Source organism: Argiope bruennichi, chromosome X2, assembly GCF_947563725.1.
Source record: "Argiope bruennichi chromosome X2, qqArgBrue1.1, whole genome shotgun sequence".
Taxonomy (NCBI): domain Eukaryota; kingdom Metazoa; phylum Arthropoda; class Arachnida; order Araneae; family Araneidae; genus Argiope; species Argiope bruennichi.
Genome location: NC_079163.1, coordinates 60863533 through 60888911, shown reverse-complemented (window position 1 = coordinate 60888911; position 25379 = coordinate 60863533). Strand labels below are relative to the sequence as shown.

General features: G+C 28.3%; 1 protein-coding gene across 1 annotated transcript in view; it reads right to left on the bottom strand.

Moving 5' to 3' along the window:
* The window catches only part of LOC129960719 (NGFI-A-binding protein 1-like), a 161205-nt gene extending 136293 nt beyond the window's left edge, over nucleotides 1–24912 (bottom strand). Inside the window, exon 1 of the mRNA XM_056074303.1 lies at nucleotides 24893–24912. The gene's annotated coding sequence lies outside the window, so the exon portion shown is untranslated. The remainder of the gene's footprint in view (nucleotides 1–24892) is intronic.
* Between the last annotated feature and the right edge of the window lie 467 nt (nucleotides 24913–25379).

Below are 25379 nucleotides of genomic sequence, written 5' to 3'. Positions count from 1 at the left end.
TATCAAATTAAATTTATATAATAAGCTAAATGAATCCCTTTTCTTATTCTAATTTCAAGCCTAAAAATATTTTAACATAATATGACTAGAAAAAAATGGCCCTTTAAAGGGTTAACCTGAATTATGAAATTATTGATTGCCCTAAAATAGAGATATGCAAAACTCGTTCAGATATGGTCGCAAGACAGAAATGTGTGTTTCATTGAAAAGTTGGAATATTAAGAATATTTGAATATGATTCTTTAGGATCAAAGGGATGTATAAAATTTAGACTTCATAATTTTTTTCAGCACTACATTTATTGTCTGAAACAAAATAAAATATTATTATTTACGCCATTTGAATCCTTTTGAAATTGAAACTGAAACGTGGAGTTTATGATATAATTTTTAGAGGAAATTTTTATTAAATAATTCTTTGAGATATTGCATAAATAATAAAAAAAATATTCTGTAGTGCACATATGACTTCAATGTTGTGCAATTCTATTTTCTGTACACATTTATAAAATACATGTCTGATTTCAGCAGAAACGTTTCTGTATTAATTAAAGCTTAATCTCTTCCACTTCAATTTTAAGTTCAAATTTTCAGAGAGATGACAGAAAATTATAGATACATAGTATTATGAACTGAGTTTTCTATTATAATATGAGTTACATGAGGCTTAAAAATATTTTGCGACTAAGAGACTAAGTTAAATAAAATATTTAATTGAAAATTTTAGTGAGCATTAATTCTGGAGCCGCCAACTAGCTGGTCACTTCATAAAATAAATGTATTTGCAATATCTTGATTAAGTAACGGTAAAAATATTTTTTGAAATATGAGTTTTTTTTCTCTGCTGGTTTAGAGGAAGGTTTTTAATAGTGCTGTCTTCACTATTTAGAATTTGTTAAGTATATATATATATATTTTCGTATAAGTTTACATTTGTTTAAATTAGAAGCTAATGCGTAGTTAGTTTAAAAGTGTACAGAAAATCTGTCATCAAATAATTAAGCGGCGACGAAGGAATGAAACAGTTTCTACCGGGTTTTCCATTTACTTATTCTGAATATATCATTTCAAATATTTCAGAATCGATGCTATTTATGAAATGAAAAAATTCCCCTAATTAATTTTTTCATTATTTTGTTTTTCTAAATTAGTTACTTCCTCCTCATAGGATTACTGCCAGTAGAGCATGTGGTACCTAATTTCACGCAAAGATTGCGCCTGGAAACTTTCTCAGAGTTTAGTTTTTATGCATAAAAAACGTATTAAATTATTAATTAACGGTTCGATTGAAGGCTGCTCCTGAAAGTTTTTATACTATCCATAGTCACAGCAACCAAAAGTAAAAAATGACTAGGCTTTCTGAAGAAAAATTAAGGAATTAAAAATATTAGCTTAAGGAAAGTTAGAAATTTTTTTTCTTGTGGCTACTTTAGTATACGCGGTTAATAATGCTGATAACTGGATCACAAAACTTTGAGAACTTGTGAACTTCTTCTTTCCAATGGTTATTTTTTTATAGGAATACATAGTCTTTCATACATAATTCCTAAAATCTCAGATTTTTTCATGATATACAGCATTTTACTATACTGAATGATGAATTATGTATGAAAGATTCAAGTAAAAATAGTGTGTATCGACTAATGGAGATTCTGATTGAAGTATTTTGTAATGTTCAAATTAAAAAGAATTTTAATTTAAAAAAAAACTGTGATGGCGAAAATTCAAAATTTGGGGAACTGATCGACATGATGTATGTTACTTTCATGAATCAAATAAATAATCCTTTTTTATTTAAAAAAAAAAAACGATTTAAGTCATTTTTATGAAGCTTAACAAAAAGCATTGATTTCACCCTATAGTATACACAAATTTATTTATGTTATAAGTGTATTGTTACATCTCGCATGAAATTATATACAACGTTATTGATAGCAATTAAGAGGTTATTATGTCTTTTATATATATAAGGTAAACTTATTAGAAGGTACACAAGTTCAATGAAATAAAAAAAATTATAATAAAAATTTGTTTCGTTGTGCTGCGCAGCTCATTAAAAAAAAAAATGTCTGGACACTGCTTATAATTAAGAAACTAATAAAACTGTGAATCCCTGTCATTGTAGAAAGATGTTCTTTATATGCCCGTGAATTTTTTTTTTTTTTTCATACGACATGTGGTCTTCTTATTTAGATTTATTCAAATTCAATTTTTTCATGCAACAACACTCACTTTCAAGCATATCCAAATTTTCTAGATTGAAGCAGCTTGAATACATATGAATTTTGTAATTATAAGTTATCACTATTGAAATTTTCAATTCCTAATGTTAAATAAGAGTTCCGTTTTTTTTTTTAAATATATTTCAAGATATAACGAATCTGTGACAATGCTTCTTATTTAATATTAAAATACTCATTAATAAAGACAAAAGTATGCATTTTTGAGAAATAAAATTTATTTTTTATTTTTATTAATATTTAAATTCACAAGTTAAAAATATTTTAGTGTAAACTCAAAAATTTTGATACCACTACATTGTGCAATACTTAAAATTTCACTAATCCAAATATTATCGTATTCTATGAGTAGTATTTAAGACATATTATAATAATAAAAAGCCTTCAGTATCACTTTTTTCCCTATGTGGGACGTCTCAACTTAAAAGAATTCTCTGGCAGGAATAAAGCTTTGTTAAAAAGATATGGAAAACAAAGCATATCTGTCAATGTTGCTTTAGATTAAGATTAAATATATACATATTTAAAATAAATGTGAAGGTGAGGAAAAAAAATCGATATAAGTATTAAATTCTGTTCCACTTATATTTGAAAAGAAATTTTGTTTCGGACGACTGGGAGCTGATTACGGTTGTTGAACTTTGAAATAAGCAAAAATGGACGAAAACATGAAATTTTATTTTTATCGTTTCATGACCAAAACATATGTTTATATTCAACTAAAATAGTGCCAAAAATGCATTGTTCAATAAAATAAACACTTGAAGGGTTAAGAGCAAAAAATGTGCATTTTAATGACTTTTCTCAAAATTATATTATAATTAGATTTAGCTGTCTTTGAAACGTTCCAGGTGTCTTAATTTTTGAAGAAATTAAATAAAATTGATTATAAAGAATTCTATTAAACATTAAAAGAAAACAGGGTATAAATTTTACATTTTGAGTTTTTTTAGATAGTCAAAAGTCAATTTTAGTTCAGAAAAACGTAAAATGCCAATGAAAATTCAGCATGAGCGCATAAAAACATTTCTAAAAATTTAGCATTTAATTGGAATTAAAAAATCATACACAGTTTTGAACCAAATAAATTTATATTGGATAATAAGGAAAAAATGAAAATTAAGATGCCTGGAAGAGTTCGAATTTTTTAAAGATTATAAGTCTTTCAGTTTTTTTAAAATAATATATTTCGTTTTAAAAAGTTTTTAAAGACATTTGATGTAATTATATTTTAACACATATGCATAAAAATTTCATAATCCTATGTGAAGAATTCGAAAAAGTGCCTATTAGATTCCATCGTCCACTTAACTACTATTTATTGAATTTTTCATAATTAAATATGCAAATAAAAATAGGCATTTCAAATTCTCATTTAATCATGCTTCATTGCTCCTAAATGTGCTTTCAAAACATTAAGCTTTTTTAGAACAAAGTTTCTATGTTAACTTCTGAAATTAAAATTTGAATGAAGAAAAGTATTTATAGTGTGACCTCTCTGCTATGTTTGCATATATTGAAATACACTTTACTTTTTTCTTCTATATCTCTGGTTATTTTAAATCGATATATCTAAAATTTTATACCTAAGAATTTCTCAGTATTAAGAATTTTTAATAGACGAAAAACTGTAGATTGTGATTGGAAAGTTTGAAGGTTATGCAAATATAAATATATAGATTGCCTTTTATATGAATGCAGATTGTATATTTTCAATGAGAACTTCTTTTAAACCGAATGAAATATTTTCTTTAAATTTTGCCGTTATAGATTACTAGCAATAGGAAGTATCCAGATAGATTTTGACAAACTGTACAATATTCCAGATATGATACATTACTGTTTTACACCACATATGGAATTTAAAAGAAAACAACATTTTAATTTTAATTTAAATTTGGGTTGAATGCACAATGAAATATCTATGTTAAAATATACTAAATAGCAAAAGCAATATTATATTTGAAAGTCCATACTGTTTCTACATGACGATATTTACAATATGGGAATAAAATAATGAAAGTTTGTAACATAAAAAAATTAATTGTATGACTTTTCAATTGAATTGGTCTTTTTTGGAGGAAAACCTTACTAAATTCCCCAATAAAAGAAATGCATAACATTGTGCAGTCTCATAAAGTTATACAATAACTGAGAACGATTTTGCTTCTTAGGTGTTTAAAAAAAATGGATGATGGTTAAAAATTAAAAGTTAAAGTTGCATTAAGTTTAGCGATAACGAAGTTTTCAGATTTGTTGCGGTCGGATTTAACAAAAGAAACCTTTGAATCACGGACATTCCTTTTTTTGGCAAAAAATATCAAAATGATACTATTGTTTTTCGATACCTTATTGTGGTGTCCCACGGAAAGGCACTTCGTAATTGAGGATAAGAAGCTTCCAGCATGGTTCTCGCCACCCTTGTGGATACACAAAAAGGTGAGGGATCAGGCTCCTCCCATCGATGACGGGATGTACTAACTTCGGGAAGAGTTGTAACGTGGCCGGTGATGACCCTTTGGACTCAACCATAATTCCCACCAGTGTTGCTGTTGCAGCTATCTGGTCATTCAAGTTTTATCCGTGTGCTCTCGGGCGGATCGGAGTTGTCAGTTTATGATTATGATTACCTTATTGTCGCATTATGAATAGTAATGAAATTATAAGATATTTCAAAGATACTTGTTTTCTTTTAATATTTGCCACTTAATTTATATTAGTCGCTTTCAACGATCAGCTAGTTCGGCCATTTTATTTAATTATAAATTTGAAAGTTGCTTAAACTATTTCTTATCGCTCTGTTTATTTTTATAGATTAAATTAAATCTATCCGATGGAGTAATTTTCAGTTGAAATTTCAGGAACTGTTTATTTTGAAAACGGCAATAACAAAATAAAAGATTCAAACAAAAGTATTATCTAAATCAAGAAAATAATTCATAAAAAACATGAATTTTAAATGAAGCAATTAATGCCGAACTTCATTCAATTCAATCAAATTCATTCCAAATTCAAACGCATTAAGAATCAATGACAGATAATAAGATTGGAAACTTCAAAGTAAGTGAATTAAATCTGAAATAGAACTGTGAATAAATGCGCCTACTAAATGCCACTTCTCAAATATCGATTTAAGTTTCTTTCTACATCACTGAAAGAATTTTAATTTCAAACGAAAAGGGGATAAAAGTAAAACGAAATAATATTTTGAATAAAATAAAGTAATAAACGCTATAAATCTAATTAATATTTAGGAGCATTTAAGAGGCAAGCCTGATCTAAATTATATTATCTTTATATATATATTAGTTGATGCGTGGCCGAAAAGAAGACACTTTTATTTATTTCACTACGGGAAGCATTTTATATACAAGAAGCTATCATAAAACTGACGTCCGTTAACATCGCGATACAAGTGCAAAAGAAACCGATATTTTCCTTTCAATGGTTTTTACTATAAGATTCTGATACGGATTTCATTGATATGTTTAGTCTTAGGAAAGGGGAAATCTAGGTATCTTTAAAAGAATTTGGTAAACATTAAGTATTTTTATCCCTTCGCTCAGAACGTGAGAACCTGCTAAAGTGAGCAATTTTATAGAGCAATTGTATAATTAATTAAATAAAAAAAATGGATCAGATCGTTTTAGAATTAAGTTTATATGGGCTAAATTAAGATAAAAATTAGGAAATATTAATTAAGACTTAAATTAGGTTAAGAGCACACATATACACATATATAATGAATGTTGTAATTGTTTCAATACCAAATTTATTTCTTTTTGTAACATTCTAATTGAGTTAGCTGAAAACTTTGTTTGGAATTGAAAGAGGATTAATAATTTAATATAAAATATCATAGAAAGACGCATGACATTAAGTTTTAATATCAATGGAAAAATTACTTAACCGCATTTAAAATTCATGAAAGAGGTTAAAAAATAAAATAAAAAAAGCGTTAAAAAGTTAGGGCATTAGGGGGGGAGGGGAGGGGCTTTTCTTGTAGTGATTTATGAAATTTCTCCTCTTCGTGTCTCGCTCTTCTACAATCCTGATTGTTTATTTTTCTCCCTTTCGCCTGGTGCGGAGAAAGGCAAAAGCTATCTCCTTGAATGATCTTGATTGCAGATTATAAATTTTATTATTATCGTGAAAATTATCCTAAGTACTATACAATACTTAAAATAACATAAGAAACTTCTTTTAAAATGATGTAAAAATGAGTTTTTTGTTCGATAATTCTTTCAGAAGTTATTAGTGAAAAAGTGGTAAAAAACACTTAAATTTGAGTCCAGTTTCGAAATCTTATCCCACCAAAGAACCAACGTATTAGCAGGTCTGGTGCATGTTAAATTCGTGGGGGCCAAACACCTGCCTTTGGTACAGCACGGAAGGGGATACTGGTTTGTCATCTTCACAAACTGACCAGTGTTAAAAAAAACCGAGGTTGTCTTAAAGTTATTTTCACGTTGCTTCAAAACGTAATGCTGCTATACAAAACAAATTAAAATGATGAATACAACGTAAATTGATGTCCAAAATGAATAAATGCTGCTTACGAAAATAATTTTATAGTCTTCAAATAAATCTTTCACAAATTCGCATGAAATGAAACGCGTTCTCATTTGTTACATCTGCATATGAAATAGAAAAGAGTCTCATTGGATTCCAAACCCTGGTGAACTTTCGGACTGCTATTTGAAGTTTGTCACAACACTCTTGACTTCTTCCCCCGCAGAAATCTCGGAAGCAGTTATTGCAGTCGAAATGAAGCGGAGTCCATACCCAAACAACAGAAACGTATATTAAAATGTATTGACGGTGCCCTTTCCTGATCATTACGCAGCTACCTTGCGACGTGGGAGTAATTAACTCCATTTATTACGATGAGATAGAGGGAAGGGAAGGGATTGTCTCTGTTCACAAAGGAATGAGATTATAAACGGAAGAAATCAACTTTAATTATTGAAACGGCTTAAAAATCACAACTTACTCTTAATTAGTCAAAAGCAAGGTAATGCCATTTAGAGGGCTTAAAACATAGGTTCTATAAATACAAACAAAAAAAAAACCTATTTATTAAAATACATAATATTGAAATTTTTCCAGAATACAGATAATGATATGCGTTTTCAGCGTATGAACATATAAACATACCACTTCTGAACATAAGCAGAGTTACAAAAAATGATCAATATTTTTTGAAGTCACGAGATTGAGAAGCAATGAATATACTACGGTATAATATATTAATGAGAAGTAAAAATAAGGTTTTATTTAGCGCTGAAATTTTTCAAATTTCCAAATGGTTTTTCAAATTCCTTTACAAACAATAAAATGTATATTTGATTATTATTTTATATAACTAGTCTTCCTTACAAAGATCCTTTTTAAGAAATGAAGTTCATTTCACTGTACAGTGAGTACTTGGGACATTTCTGTTACAAAGAACGTCTAATAAATCTAATACTTTTCCTCCTTCATTTTTCAATGTGTCTTTTTCATCAATTTCCTTTCGCCTCTAAAATAATCGAGGAGTTAAATGTGAGGAGGTTTTTTTTTTATTTATTTTTTATTAGGAGATTTACAGAATGAGCTAATTATAAAAATAGAAAGAAAAGTGCACCTCTTTTATTCAGCAAAAGACAGAGTTTTATTGAAGATCGGATTTTCTTCCATTGAACTGCTTCGGACAATTGTGCAGATTTCATTCGATAATTTGGCAATGATACAAAAGCTTAATTTAATTTCTAAAAGATCTCTAGAAATAAATTTCAACAACGAAGATTTCATAAAACTGCATGCTGATACCTTAATGCAATGTTGATACCTTATGATAGAGAAAATAAAAATTTATTAGATAAGTTATCACTCGTTTTATTTATCAGATGAACTATTTGAAAAATAGTATTTCCCCCCCCCCCTTGATTTCTGAAACTAATGCGGGTTTGATTCATATCAAAATATATTCACATGAATGATATACCACTAATAATTAGTAGATATCGCTAAAATATAGATGATACGTCATTTTGTTTTTAAAATTTCACAATTTTTTTGAACAATTAGTTAATCACAAACTGACTACTTCGACTTGCTGGGAGGTACTCGGAAAAACTTGAATGACCGGCCGCCGCGACAGCAACACAGGCGGGAACTGTATTTGAGTTCTAAGGGTCATCCCCGACATCGATACAACCCTTCCCTAAGGAAGTACGCCCCGTCATCGATGGAAGGAGCCAGTTCCCCTCCTTTTCGTGTACCCACAGGTCTGGCGAGAACCTGAACAATTAGTTAATATAATTATGACGTATCTGCCATTTATTGCAAGAAAACTGACTACTCCGACTTGCTGGGAGGTACTTGTAAAAACTTGAATGACCGGCCGCCGCGACAGCAACACTGGCGGGAACTGTAGTTGAGTTCTAAGGGCCATCACCGGCCACGATACAACCCTTCCCTAAGGAAGTACGTCCCGTCATCGATGGAAGGAGCCAGTTCCCCCCCTTTTCTTGTACCCTCAGGTCTGGCGAGAACCTGAACATTTTGTTAACATAATTATGACTTATCTGCCATTTATTGCAAGAAAACTAGCCCTGGGTAATTTTTTCATTGTGGTGTATGAGTTCAAAAATGCGCAGTCTTAGATTTTAACTTTTGTTTGGTTCCAATCACCTACAAGATTCACTTCCTAAGCAGGAAATTTTTTTAATGTAATTGTAATCGCCTTAAGTTAATAACAATTACATCAATTTTCTTATAGAAATTTTTTTAGTGACAAAAATTCTTCTTCTTCTTTAGTGACAAAAATATATCTTCATGCAATTCCAAATTAAGAAAGATTGTAATCCTTTTTAATGCAATATAACATTTATCCAGTTCCAAACTCTGGTTACATATGCAAACATGACAGAGAAAAGGCGAAAAAGACCACTATTGCTTATAAGAGGATTTCATCGATGTAAATAATCGATGCACTATTGCTTATAAGAGGATTTAATCGATGTAAATAATCGATGCACTATTGCTTATAAGAGGATTTCATCGATGTAAATAATCGATGCACTATTGCTTATAAGAGGATTTCATCGATGCAAATAATCGATGCACTATTGCTTATAAGAGGATTTCATCGATGCAAATAATCGATGCACTATTGCTTATAAGAGGATTTCATCGATGCAAATAATCGATGCACTATTGCTTATAAGAGGATTTCATCGATGCAATTGCCCACCAAATATTATGCATTAGATATTTTTATGGTTAAATGAGACTATAATGATAGCATATTTCAATTAAAAATTAGAATTTCGATATGATTGTTAGTAAAACAGCTAAAAGCTAAACAACTTAATTAACAAATAAATGTTATTAATTCATTCAAATAAATAATAATTAAAAAAAACAGAAAGCGAGAAAACTAAGGCAGAATTATTAAGGCTGATAATAAGGCATGCCCAATTCAGCGGATAGAGATATTAGAAATACGCCGTCTTATTTTGAAACACTTCGAATTCTAGAAAGAAATTATTTTGAAATATCTGATTGGAATTCAATCAGAATAGTTTTTGTGAAAATAAAAGTGGGAAATAAAAGACTAAATGAAATAAAATGACTTTTTGTGAAATAAAAGACTAATATAATTGCTATAGGAAAAACAGCAAAAAAATATTTGAAGGTAAGATAGCAAAATTTTTAATTTATCCCAGTCATTTTTCCCCAACGATTAAGGATTAAGTGTTTGATTGTTGCAGGACAATTAACAAGAATTTGAGATAAATTAAAAATCCTTATGAAAGGCATATTGTGTATGACAACCATGTAGAGCAAAAAATAACCATACATCTTCTCTACTTGTCAACAAGATCTTACGTTGAAGATCTTGAAAATTACATTACTCCAGATAAAGTACAGGACCATCATTGAGTAAACAACGAAAAGACCGAAGTGGTTTTAGTAGGCTAGTTTTTATTGTCTAGCTGTATGGAGCGCTAGAAATACCAGTAAGGCGGTGAATTTTGAACAATCTGAAATCTTTCTTTATCTTGCTCGGTCTCCATTGCTAAGACAAATTGGTGCAAATATGCTGGTCTTTGTTTGTTTTATAATTATTGAATGATTTTTAATATCAGAGCTAGTTTTAAAACTTTCTATCATACATTTTCTCCCAGGATAAATATTTAAAAAAAAAACTTCTCGAAAGAAGTCAATTTTTGTGTGTGTTTTTACTTTTTACTTTTCAAATTTCTATTTTAAACTCTTTTTATATCTATATAAATAGGTCTGGAATACGAATTATTTTGTACGCTCTAGAAATCCCAAATACTGAACAAATTTTCTTCCTATTTTTCTCAAATATTATGAATCATATGGAAGAATTTCGTGACATCTAAATAAATAGTTAGTTTTTTATTAGTTAAAGATTATTTTTGTTATATTTTTGCAGTTCATGCTCCTTTTCTGACGGATTCAGAAGGCTAGATAACAATATAATAGAAGTTAAACACATAAATAATTTGCACCCTGCAGAAATTTAAAGAACTGAATAGTTTTCTTCAAATTTCACACATTTGGGCTTGGCCATAATTCAACCAATTTTTTTTTTCTTTTTTGCAAGCTCAAGATTTAGTTCCCAATACACGATTTTCTTTTTTTAAGAAAAGTGAAACTTGGTGTATTTAAATCCCAAATACTGAATAGATTTTCTTAAAATTTTGTTTATTAATACAATGAGTATAAGAAAGTTTCCTTGACGGTTCTGCAAAAATTAAGTAGTTAATTTTTTTTATATGCAAAAAAAAATAATAATAAAATGAAGACATTTTTATCACGAGCAACAAATATTCACAACTGGTATTTACTGAATCGAAATTGCGGTTTTTATGTATAGCAAAGACCATTTTTTTTCTTTCTTATTTATATCCATTGCCAATTAATGAACTTGTATTGATCAAAATTTTAAGCCATGATCAGTAGAATTTGTAATCCTTTTCGTATCATCAAACAATAGTTTTTATTTATAGTCGCAGAAATATTTTTCATAAAACGACCAACATGTAAACGACACTAATCAAAATAAGTAATTATTGCACCAAAATATGAGTCTCCTAGTAATTATAAAACAAGAATTCTTTACCTAAAAACTTTTTCTAACCAAGTCATTAAGAAAAAAGAAATTCAAATTTTTCAGCAGTAAGAGACATTTCAACGAACTGTGCTTGGCGAAATAAATCGTAATTTGCCCAAATAAATCATTTTTAGTGCGCTTGGGGCAGAAGGAGTTGTACATCTAAACAGGAAATGATCTCCAGAAGGCTAGGGAGGGGAGTGATTGGGAGAACGAGAAATTAAAAAAAAAAAGCTAGCGTCTTGGGATGAAGAAAAAAATTTTCTAAATAACGTTAGCAGAGAGAGAGAGGGAGAGAGAGATAAAAAAGATTGCATTCGGAATGAGTGCATATTGATTAGGTAAGAAGCGTAAATTAAGGCTGGTATTGCAGGGATTCCGAATGTGATTCTGAGTTGTAATTGGACGGCTATTAGAAACCCTGAGCGAGTGCTTTGAGTCTCAGACTAGAGACCCCAGTGCCTACTCATCGAGCTTCTGCAATTTGGTCTTGTTAATTGCTGATTGCAGAGACATTTATGACGTCTGAGGAATAGAGATTGACGTTTCCACGCGAATCCGTGGAGAAACTTTTCCATACAAAATTGTTTCACTCGTCAATCTAAAAATAAAAAGGTACGATTCTTTAGCACTTGGATGTTTGAGACATATTTAAGGGCGTTATGGGGATAACTAAGAATTCAATGTTTTCCATTCGTTGTATTAGGTAAACTCGTTATAGGAAGATTACTCGTAGAATGGTTCTGATAATATAACTTCAGGAGAATTTTTCATGCCTTTTCCCATAATTGCCCCAAGAACCAAACAACACCCCTTGCTTAAAAGTTTGTATGCATAAGTTACCACGAAAGACTAACCTTAGCAGCAAACATATATTGTACAGTATTCCCATGTGATATAGAACAATATTCACATTATTGTATAATATTGTTCAATATTGAATAATATTATATAATATCGTACAATATTGTAAAATATTGTTCACAAAATTAAAGAAAGTTGACTTGTCAGATAACGATCTTACGCATAACATTATATATACAATTTCAATTTATCCAAGTTCCTTAAAACAGTTGTATTTTAATCTCGTCAATTCAAACTTCTCTCAGAGTTGCGAGCGTTTCCGCATGAAGCTTCAGTCTTCACGCGTAAGATAAATGCTATCCCAATTAAGGTTAGCAAAAATTCACCTTTTGAAACTATATAAGTTTTGAATGATTTTTAACGTCTTTTTCTTACTTTCTATATTCCTGGTTGCAGTGTATCATTGGCTGATCATGGATTTAAAAAAAATCTTTTGAAAATCATCTAAAAATTTAAACTTTTATCCTAAATATCAAAAAAAAAATCTTTTGAAAACCATCTAAAAATTTAAATTTTTATCCTAAATATCACGAGAAGAATAATGCCCATTTATATAAATCATCACCTACTTCCTATCTGACAAATTTCTTCGCACTTGTACGATTTTTTTTAAAACAACAAACTTATAGGATTAAATATAAATATAATTTTCAGATATCTTTTTTAATAAGTTCGAGCTATAATCATTTCAGAGAGAAATGACGAAACTTCGCCAGTGAGAAAAAAAAGTTAAAAGCGGAAGTCGGGAATTTTAAATTTATAATTGAAAAAGCCGAAATATAATGTGAAAGTTTAATTTAGGTAAATTGGCTGCCTCTGTTGCAAATTTGAACTGACCAAAAGCCAGTGCTGATTAAAAGAAATAACTTCATTCTTTTTCTCATAAATAAAAAAACAAAATTTAGATATAATATGAAAATAAGTATGACTTAAGAAAGCAGGTTTGACAAAAAAGGAAAAAAAAAAAAAAAATGTAAGAAAAAATAATGAAATTATAATTTTAAAAAAAATGAAAATGGTGAATTTATTGTAAATATCTTTTGTCAATAGCTTTTTGAATAAATTTAACTGTGCATTAATTCAACAGTTTTATTTGCTTATGTAAAATGAAGTTAAAATTTTCCAATAAGAAAATATTACTATAGATTCTGACTCAAGAAAATATGTATATATTTTTCACAAATTTTTAATCACGACTATGAAAATGAAGGAAATTGTAACATAATAGAAACTCTGTATGAAATCTAAACTGAGATGCTAAAATATTTGAATCCATTCTGTGAGAATATCTGTTACTGTTTTTGAAATATTTAAAAGAAGTGAAAAATTCCTACAATCGACTGGTAACACCCACTTTTTGAAAAGTGGCTTTACCAGTCGCCGCTAATTATAAAGTTCTCGGCTTGATATATATATTGGTTTTATTTTCAGATCAGACGATTTTAATGTAAAATAGAGTTTCCTTTCTCTTGAAAAAATTAATCATAAATATTGCAGTTTAAAATTTGCAATCTTTCAAGCAGAATTTCTTGAATGATAATAAACGGAATTTTTAACAAATAGTTTACACTTTATAATTTTTCTTTATTTCTTCGTTTATTCTTTAAATAAAATTTCCTTATGATAGAAAAAGCTTCATTTATATAAAGTTTAAACATTTCAGATTTTGTTTGACAATTCAAATGAAGCAATTGAACCTTGTCCCTTGTTTTATTGCATTTTGCATTTTCCAAAGTGATATTTTGAAAACAGTTTGCATAGTTTTACGCTTGCTTTGTTTTGTTCATTTGTACATTTAACTCGTTGTCTTACCCTATTAAGATAATTTTTTTCTAAAACTATATTCCATAATTTTAGTGCGATTTAAATATGCAAATTTTTATTATTGATTTCAATGTTTTTTTATGTTTTTTAAAGATTTAGAGCATTGATTATTAATGAAAACTGAATTTCTTTCCAAATTTGGGAAGTAAAATTGTATTTTCTTTTAATATTTCGAATATCGAAACGAGGAGTCTTATAAAAGAATTACCTTATTATCTGTTACTGTCATTCTTATTCAAGCTAGACAATAAATCATTTGCCTTCATCTTAAAAAGTTATTACTCAAAGGAAATTAAATTATTTAAAAAAAAACTGATGTTATAATCTTGTTATGCTCATTAAACACGATATATTCTTAAATCATATTTGATACATTCCTTCAAACTATTATGATTCAGATTCGAAAGAAAAGCTTGAATATGCCGAGTCTCATATTCAAAAAAATGATGTTAGATCTTTTCTTTGATTTTTTCTTTTTTTCTTCCCTTTTTGAAACTGTCAATAAGTCAGGTGATAAAGCCATATGTAAAATTTAGTTTATCTGGCTTTTTTTAACCCTTTAAAAAGCTATTTTTTTCTGGTCATGATATATTAAAATATTTTTAGGATTGTGATTGGCTTAAGAAAAGTGACTAATTTAGCTTATTAGATAAATTTCTTTTGATTCATTAATTAATTTGGTTAGTTAATAATAAAGTAACAAACCAAGACACGCCATTTTGTATGAGATAAGGAAATGAAGCATCTAAGTTTCCGTCCGATTGAAAAATTTGTCAGAACTTACGCAAAACTACATAATTCCATACAAAGATTGATGAATTCGGTGGGAAGCATACTTCCCATGGCCCTAGAAAGGGTTAAATTTGTGAACTCCCATGGAAAGAGATGGACTGATATATAGAATTTTTTAAAATGAATTACTTTCAAAATTTGACCCAGATTTCTAATTTTATCGATATTCTCACAAATAAAATTTGATATCTCTAATGGGTTCCGTATTGTGGAAGCAAACAAGCGGGTGTGTTTCCAAAAAAATAGGTATAAAATGAGAAAATTTATTAGGAATTTGAGGAAAAATTATTTAATGATTATAATAGCTCATTTTGTATACTACATACATCAGAAATGCCTACATTAAATGCCTACTATCACAGAAAAAAATACTACACCAAAAACTGTTTCTTCATCAGAAATATCAACCATATGCAGTGTCTGTATCCATATAAAGATTGTAGAGATTTCTTGTGGAAATTATTTTTTTAAGTAGAGTAAAATTTTATAATTATAAATTTATTATAAAAATCTTACTTATTCTGTGGAACTGATTAAAATATTGCCGAACTCTTCAAAATCCTATGTGCAATATTTTTATTACTAACAAAAAATATTCAGTTTAGCCAATTTCTTAAGAGATTAACCCCTCTTCTGCTTGAAAATAAAATCCATCCTTTTAATAAAGCCTGATAAATTCATTGGCTTAAAATATCATTACGAGAATTCTTTCTTTCCAAAAAGCTTAGATTTCGCTTAAAAACAGCGGAATCATTTCATTCGCAATAAATATTTCAGGGTTTTTATGAAATATCACAGGAGGGATCAAATAGAGAGCCTGGATTATAAAATGTTTCGAAAAGTAATAAAATGTTCAAATTTTCAATCAAAGAATCAAATTATTTAATATTTGAAATACGTGTAATGGTCTTATTAATGATCAATCCGAATCAAGTTCTATGGAACGAAAAATAAGAATTGTGTATATTATATAAAAAGCTGAGATTTATTAATATACTATCCTTTGTAGATTGGCTCTTTTCTGTTGAAGCCTTTGGCAAAAAAAAGTATTTATATGCGATTATGCAAAAACTCGTTACCGATTTGAAAAAACTTCGAGGTAACAATTGATTATTAGTTTGTAGATTTAAATAAACCTGTATTCTTGATTCCTTTTTATCGGTACTTGTCTTGTTAAGAAACGATACCAAATTTTCGAGTTATAGAGGTATCCTTGTTTTTTATTATTGTATTTCAAAAAAAAAAAAAAAACACCTTTTTATCTATTTTTTTTAGTACTACCAATTCATTATTTCCATGAGATTCAAAGAAAGAACACCATTCTTCAAAAGGTCTTGTTAATTTCATTTGAAAATTATTCTCAAAATAGACGAATTAAATTGAATAGAATTAAAGAAAATTTACTATAAGAGAATAAATTTTACCTTTTCCTTTTTACCTTTTTTTTTAAATTACCAAAAAGATGATAATGTGAATATCTTTTTACTCTTTTGTTGTAAGAAAAGTTTATTCGATCTCTGTATCAATTAAAATCCATATATTAAAATATGATCAAATATCCATATATTAAAATATGATCAATCAAGTTCTTTTGTTGTAAGAAAAGTTTATTAGGTCCCTGTATCAATTAAAATCCATATATTAAAATATGATCAAGTATCCATATATTAAAATATTATCAATCAAGTTTTTTTTGTTGTAAGAAAAGTTTATTCGGTCTCTGTATCAATTAAAATCCATATATTAAAATGTGGTCTTTACACACACAAAGAATTTATAAAGATCTCTAAATTTTGTTAGTATCAGAAAAGTGATGCAGAGTTATTATAAATGCAAAAAATACACAAGAAAAAAAATGGCAAGAATTTGCAATAATACTCGTAGGCTGAAAAAAGTAATCATTATGTGCGGTGTATAAAAATATATAAAGAAAATTATGGACCTTCTTGCAAAAATGCGAAATAATACGTGATTATTTTTTAATACTGGAAATATTATTAAAATTACATTATTAATAAATCACGAAAAAATTATATCTATGAAAGCCAAATGGTATTGGCATGAAGGCAATAAATTAAATATACTGATAATGAGACAATAAAGTTATTACTTTTAATAAGATGCAAGTTCTGCATTACGAATTTAAAAAAAAAAAATGTATTTTTCAGTGGTAAAATAAAATCTCGAACAAAAACTACATATCGAATTCTCGCGTAATTTTTTTTTATGTGCTTCACTCTCTTAAATCCATGAATGCGCCCTTAATATTATATGTTTGCTTCGTTACTATCTTAAATACATAATTTTAAAAAAATTTAGAGAACAATGAAGCTGCATTATTATGATACTTTTATTTTTTAAAATTGACTTTTAATTATAGTTGCGTTAATAAGCGCTCAAAAATGTATTTTTCATCGCTGATAAACGTTCGTATGTAAATGCAGTCTTTAAACTAAAGAAAAGCATTTTAGTAAAATATTCTTAAAACTATTTGAAAAATAAATTAGAAATAAAAATTGTACAAAAATAAAATTGGTATCATCTGAGAGCTTTTTTTTTATTTTTTAAAGTGATGTAAAAATGGTTGTTATACAATAATGTGCTCTATGCGACGAATTTTAACAAAGAACAACAATATGTTCCAAATATGGACAAAATAATCCAGCCACTAAAAAGTTCTGCAGATTTGGTTGCAAAGCATCTTGTAGTTCTTAGTCGTTCCCGTTTGCTGTCGTGTGCAATTAGGCCTGACCGTTATTCATTTCGAAAACTATTCTTATAAATGAACTATAGATTATTGCATACTTCAGTGTGATGGTATATATTTCAGCCTGATAAAAGATTTCAGTGTAACAAGATCCTAAATATGTTTTGAAGTTTTTCTAATAAGTTAAGACGTTCTAAGATGTTAGCCAGACAATATTAAAACAATCAGCAATGGTGGGATTGAATGAAATACTTTTTCTTATCATTAAAAGAATATGTTGATGAGTGCGATAGAGGGAGACAGTCAAAATTTACGAAAATTGGGTTGTAGGTAGGTATAAAGGGGGAGGATCCAAAATTTAAAATGTGTAAGAACTTTTAAGGCACCCTCGTAAATTTTTGATGCCACAGGTTACACTGAGTAGGTAAATTGGATAAAATAAGTTGTAGCCCTGTTTGATGATGGAAAATGTAAAAAAAAAAAAAAAAAAAAAAAAAAACTGTTTCATCAGCTCTTCAAAATAAAATTCTACAAAATAAAATTCTACAGATCTTTCAAATTTTCCATGTCATATTCTAGTTACATTAAGAAGCATCAAGCAAGAAACAGGATTTGCAGAAAAAGTGCGCAAAGTAGAAAACAGATGTTCATATTAGATTAACTTTGCTATCTATAATATCAAAATGTAATTAAAAATGAATTTAAGAAAATATCTCAGTCTAAATAAGAATAATTTAACACATTCCTATTGGTTGGATAAGGTGGAATTCAAATTGAAGACATTTTTGCAATTTCATAAAAAAAAATTATCAAACTGGTTTAAGAGTTCCAAAATAATGTAATCTCATTGAAATAGAATATATAAAATCCCACACATTAAAGAATCGACCAGAAATATAATCTTTTATAATTTAAATCTAATATATGGATTCAGTGCTTCTTTTGTAAAACAACAAAAAAAAAAAAAAAAAAACCATCACTTTGTACCTAAATTCTAAATCTTTTGTGCAAACTCAAACTCTAATGCATAACTTGTAGAAATAACTTTATGTTATCAGGTAACTAAAATGAAATACTTAGATGGAATTATAAATAAAAACAAGTAGTCTATTTAATTCAGTTTTAGAGCAAAAATAAAACTTATTTTCGTGATTTTTCCAAACACTGAAGATTCTAAATGCGGGCTCAAAGCATATTTTTTTAATTTTTTCCATTTATTAGCATTCACGAGCCATATCTGAGCCATATTAGAATTCGGAGATTTAAAAAAATCGAATATTTCCCTTTTCTACCCTAATGCCAGCCTATAAACATTCTTATATTCAAAAAGAAATGAATGAATATGTCTCCACTTTTTTTTTGTGCACATGCAGCATATTATCTATCAAAAGATGATTTGAAGATACCCTGATAACATTATTGTTGAACGATGAGAAGCAAATAATGCAAAGAAACATAGTTATGATATTGATTGGTTCCACTTCAACAAAATAAAAATCGTCAAAATAAATAAAGGCTGTTTTTTTTTTTAAATTTATAGCATCATTTTTCGGTAGTTGTTGAATTCCATCACACTATTTGCCTTATCGTTTTGACTTTTCAAAGAAAATTCTTTTTACAAAAGGGAAATTATTATGTCATAATACTATGTGCTCACGCCATGCCATATATTTGTAAAATAAATAACAATTAATCGCTGTCTAATGGATGCAACTCTGATTTTTCTGAAAAACGATTCTGCCTACGTGAAAGCAAAATCTGCATCCTGCATCTTACGATCATTCCATGACAGCATCTCATGAGCAAAGCTTCCGGATAACACTAGGGCTGAAAAAAAGACCCACTGGTTGATGCAGGAGGAGTGGAAAAACGAAGGGAGGAATGGAAAGGGTTAGTTGGAAAAGAAACGAAAGAGGGGGGGGGAGAGAAGCAAAAAACTCTTTTTGGTTCTCTCAGAGTGGGAGCCGACCGCTGACTCAACCCGTTCCTTCCGTTCTCACTCCCATCCGACACTTTTTCTCTCCCCCACCAAATGTCACCCCCCTTTTACCTCATTGAATCATGGGTATGGGAGGGTCAATGACCCAAATGCCTTTGTTTCTTTTCCTGCTGCCCTAACCCGTCCGAAGACTCCTTGGGCTATTTTTTTCTTCTTGGTATCATCCAAATCCCCATTTAAATCTACGACTAAGAAAGAAAAATGCTATGAGAAGGAGGGATGTCTAAAATAGGGCAAAACAGACCCAAAGGGCACTTTCTTGTCAGGCAATTCTTGTCTTGCAATAATAGTATTTTTTTTTTTATGCAGCCAAAACTGCTGGGTCACTGACTGGAACCAGATCACGTAGCTGTATAAGAGGACGAAAAAGTCCGAAGACGGAAAAAGAAGATAGACAAGTTGTAACAGTCTGTAATTACGGCCAGCACTGTCAGATGAAACTAGAACTGCTACAGATGAAAGCAATAGTAGGATGATTAATTTTAGGAAGTAAGATTTTTTAATCGAAGGCGGCTTAAATGAAACAAACTTGCCTTACCTCTTCTAGGTTTGCAATATTTTGTTCACTTAAATACACAGAGCTCTAAGTTCCATCCTTGAAATCTGATAGAATGCAATAATGGCACGTCTTCAGGGTGATATATTTGTAGTAATCTCGAAGCACTGTATTTACTTATCGGCAATTGATCTGTTTACTTAATCTGAGCATAGCGCCAATACGAATGTTACTAGCTTGAATATGGGATTAAAAATCTTACTGAATACAAATTGCACCTACTGAATGTCTCCTTATCTTATAAACAAGGAAAATATTTCATTTCAGAGTTAATTTTTTATGACATCATCGTATCACAAATATGACGGATTGAAGATATCTAAAAGATGAAATTTTTTTTCTCTGAACTTTAAAAAATTATTCAGTTCTTGAAATCTATTTCTTAGAGATCTACATCTTTTTCAAGAATTATAAATGATAGAAAATTTTATTTAAATAAACAACAAAGCGGAATACTTTGATTGAATTCGGTTCTTTTATTTATTGACTCCAATAATGTGTTTTTTCTCAGTAGAAATAATTTTGAAATTTATTTTACATCAGTTTTTATGACATTGAATTTATATATATTTTTACTAAAACTTTGCATTAAAAAATTGCATGATGATCAAGAATACGTACTCTCAGGTTAGTAGGTCAGCTACAATTAATGCGTACGGCGTAATGAATGTAAGTCAAATCATTATTCATGACAGAAAATACATGAGATTCTCATCTCAATATATTTTTCATCATTTTACATTTTCTAAATACATACGTGGTAAATATAATGAGATCTGAATTATTGTGTAAACTGATTCATCAATCCTCCGATTCCGTGGGACGAAGTGGAATTGAAATTTACGACTTTTGGACTTCAGGCAATGAAAAAGTTTTTATTATTATTATTTAAGTTTTATTTTTTAGCTATCCATTTTTTGCACGGTTGACTGTTATGAAAAAACTTGAAGGGACTATTTATTTTCATGATATCTTTATTCCAAAGTTCCACATTGAATTTTATTGAAAAATGTCACTTTTTCTTATACACGCTCATATCTTCCTATGCCTTCTATTTCAATATTTTATCTCAGAATTCATTTGTAGTATTATCATATTTGCTTTCATCTTTTATTTACAGTTTCTTATCAATTAACAAATAAAATCCTCAGAAGAAATGTTTTATTTTTACTTTTATTATTCTTTTTAATGGGAAAATTGTAAGTTATCACCTGTTTTCATATTTCAAAAAGACTGAAGAGATTAATTTTCAATCAAATGAATTTATTAATCTCTTGCTGCCAATCTCTAGTTCCTAAATTGTTAGAGATAAACATATATTTCTAGTTAGAAAATTGCTTTAAATAAAACAAAGAATTATATATTATATTGTTTTAAACAAAAAATGTCATGCTGAAAAAAATTGAGAAATATAAATTTTATGCAGTCCTATTACCCTTTTTCATAAAAAAAAAATCTTGACACCCTATAACATATTGAAAAATATTTCCTATGATCTGTGACTGAAACTGATTGAAAAATATCCATTTAAATTAAATAAGAGAAATATATAAACTTATTTCTAAGGACAGTTATCAAATTGCGAAGAAGTAAAATGCTTGGCCGAAATTAAATATGTAATTTCAAGTTTTTTTCTATCGGTTCGAATAATCAACAGGAAATCGTTAAATAGATTTTCATCGAATATAGAAAAAAGAATAGAAAAACAGTAAAGCTTGTGCAGTAAGAAAACATGATGAAAAGAATTTAATCCCTTCATCATAATACAAAAGATTTTATATACAATTTTTATAAGCTTGAGATAGAAGTCATTTATAGTAAAATTGGTTTGGAATGTCATTCTTCGGCTGATATATAGAAACGTATTGGCGAAGCGAAATATTCTTGTTCTTCATGCTGCATTATCGGAGCAAATGATTGTATCGCATAATAAAGCGTTTGTCACCCCCCCCCCACACACAATTCTTTTCAGATTCTTCTTCTCAAACACTTTCTTAAAATTTATTATTTTTCAATCATCTGCACTCAAACTTCACTTTAACTTCTAATTCATTTTTCTCTCCCATCTCAGGACCAAATTTCTGTAAATTTAATTGTCCTACGTTAAGGTGCAATACCATGTAGAAAGGCTTGCACCTAAAAGGCTTGCACAGCAGGATTCAGGAAAAATTACCTTTTAATGCTACATAAGTTCAGAATCATTTCCAATATCTTTTTTCCTGTTTTCCGTCTCCTTTCTAACATTCCTGCCTTGCTAACTGAGTCACTATAATACTGGTTATGAATATGACAAAGAACTCTTAAAAGCGGCTATATTTAATTATTATTAATTCATTATTATGCATTTAATATTTCATGTTTATATATAATTTGGGGACAATGTCTTATATTTTAATGATAATTTGTTAGCCGTTACGGAGACAAAAAACATCATTTGAAAAATGAATAAGTCCATGGTATTTTCTATCATACATAACTTATTGTTACACATTATTGTTTATAATACATAAGTTATTTTTAAACTGTAAAGAATTCGAAAACGTAGTTCTTGAAGTTTCGTACGGAATCATTGTAGAAACTCTATTATTTATTTTCAAATAAATAATAGAGTTTCCTCTTAATTATATGCTTGAAACAAAGGAAGTTCAAGAGAAAACTTCCATAGAACAGAAAGAACGGCATATTTCGCCGATTGATATTTCAGCATTCTAATGATCGATTGACGGATGAATTTCTGCATTGAACTGTTACAATTATTTTAATAATCTTCTATGAAATTGAAAAAAATAAGAATATCCATGTTATTTGAGTTGCAATAAAGTCGTTGATGCTTACTATTGAACTTATAGATCTAGATGCCCGAAATTCTGAATAATTTGAATTCATAAGATCTAGACTGGGTTCTCTGTCTATCTTTAAAACTTTTGGAATAGTCCTTAGAGAAATCTTCTCCTTCAAGATACCTTCGTCTGGTTTTGTCTGACCCTCTAATTTTTTACATATGAATTCTGTTTGCCCCCTCCCCCTGACATATATTTTGATTCTTTTGGTTGGAAATTTCAATTCATGAAATTTATCTTACTGGGCGAGGCGTGTTAGAATCACATATTCGTAAAATGTATTTTCCATCAGATACTCATTTTAATAATAAATACATTTTTCATGGATATTTATTTAGTTTGGAATAAAATGAAGAATATTAATTGATACGAAAATGTGATTCATGTTGTAAATGTGAGTATACGGAAAATGAAAAGAGCGAGTAGAACTTTGCAGAAGAGTTTGTTTCGTATTATTTGAACTAAGAAGCATAGAATTCGAATTAAAATAATAAACGAACCTAGGAGAAGGAAATAAACTATTCTTGCCTGTCTTACTATTAATTTATTTGTAAAAAATAAATATTTGGATATCAAAAGACTGAAATAAGCATTTTATTTTTATATATGTCCGATCATGTTGATATTTATTGAAAAGAAATTTTCAGATGAACGCCTCGATGTTAAAATGAATGTAATATAAAATATATCCTCAAAAATAACTTATGTTATTATTTGTGTAATTTGTCGGATTAATAAAAATAAAATATTTGTGTAATTTATCAGTTTTGCTTTGATTCATGTTGTTTTGATGCACGTTTCATTATTTTATACATAAAATATTATTAGAATGGGAAATATCTGATGACTTAGTTTTGCAAAGATGTAAGATGAAGATGATTTGGTAAAAAATTGTTTTTAAAATTAAACGTTTCTACAGAATTCGATAATCTCTATATAAAATGATTTTTCCTTTTTGAATATGAAATCTACTATTTCTTTTTATTTTCTTTGTGATATTTAACTTTTTTTTTATACTGAGACATTTTGAAAATGTGATAATATTATCTATATGGATGATATATTGAATGAATGCTTTTCAATCACTGTGCAAAAATATTTATCAAAGGTTTTCAAAAGGGTGATTTTAAATGAGATGACTTTGAATGTCAACTGATTTTGAAAAAAAAAATAAGAAAAATTAGTGAGGATTGCTCAAGACCATATGTCATTGCAATCAAAATCATAAGAAGCGACTGAAGGGCCTAGAGTATTAGATCTTGATTATTTAATTCATTTAGAATCTAGCATTTGGAATCAAAATTTTTTTTTGATCTCAAAAATATTATCAAATTTTTATTTAAATTACTTTAAAAAAAAAGGAAATTTAAAACTAAAGATGGTGAAATTTTGAAATGAAAATTTAACGACATTTCGTTTATTTGTCTTTTTACTTTACAAATTACTTTTTACTACAAATTACTTACAAATGTCTTTTTACTTTTTACTTTACACTGATTTGAAAACACTTGCAAAAAATAATTGATAAATCAGCTCATAAATTAATAAGAAACAATATAAAAATCATTCAAAATAAAACTGGGTAATTACTAATGAAAATAATATACATGTTTTGACTGAAAATTGAGACGATTAAATATCAATTATAAATAGCTGATAAATCAGCTCATAAATTAATAAGAAACAATATAAAAATCATTCAAAATAATAACTGGGTAATTGCAAATGAAAATAATATACATGTTTTGACTGAAAATTGAGACTTGATTAAGTATCAATTATAAATAAATATATAAATATATGAAATATATTCAAAATATATGAAATAAGTACAGTAAATAAATAATAAACCATTTGGTAAAACAGAAATACACAGCATCTAAACATAAATCTGAAGTTATGAGAAATATAATAAAGAAAAATTATTAAACATATACTTACTTATAAAACAATATGAGTAAAATTCTTCACGAGGTTTGCAGTTTTATCATTGGGAACATTTATATAGTTTCAATAAAATAATTTTCAATTTAAAAGTTGAAAATTGATACAACTGAAAAGAAAGAAAATATTCACATTAAAAATGCTTACAATCAGAACACATTAAATATCAAAGAATTGATTTATAAAACAAAATCTACTACATGATTCTTAATTATCTTTACAGTTTTCTTCCATTCCAATAATATTTCTTCAAATTTGATACTAACATTACTTACCTAATTTTTAACATTAGCATTTTATTATTTTTCTTACTATTTTTTTACCGTTCTTTATGCGTATTCCATTATATTATATAGAAAAGAAATTTACTTTAAAAGTTGAAAATCTTTTGCTACACAAAAATATGAATATTTCTAACTATTTTGTAAAATAACAATAAACTTATATTTCTTCCAAGCTTACTCATCAGAAATGTCACATTCAA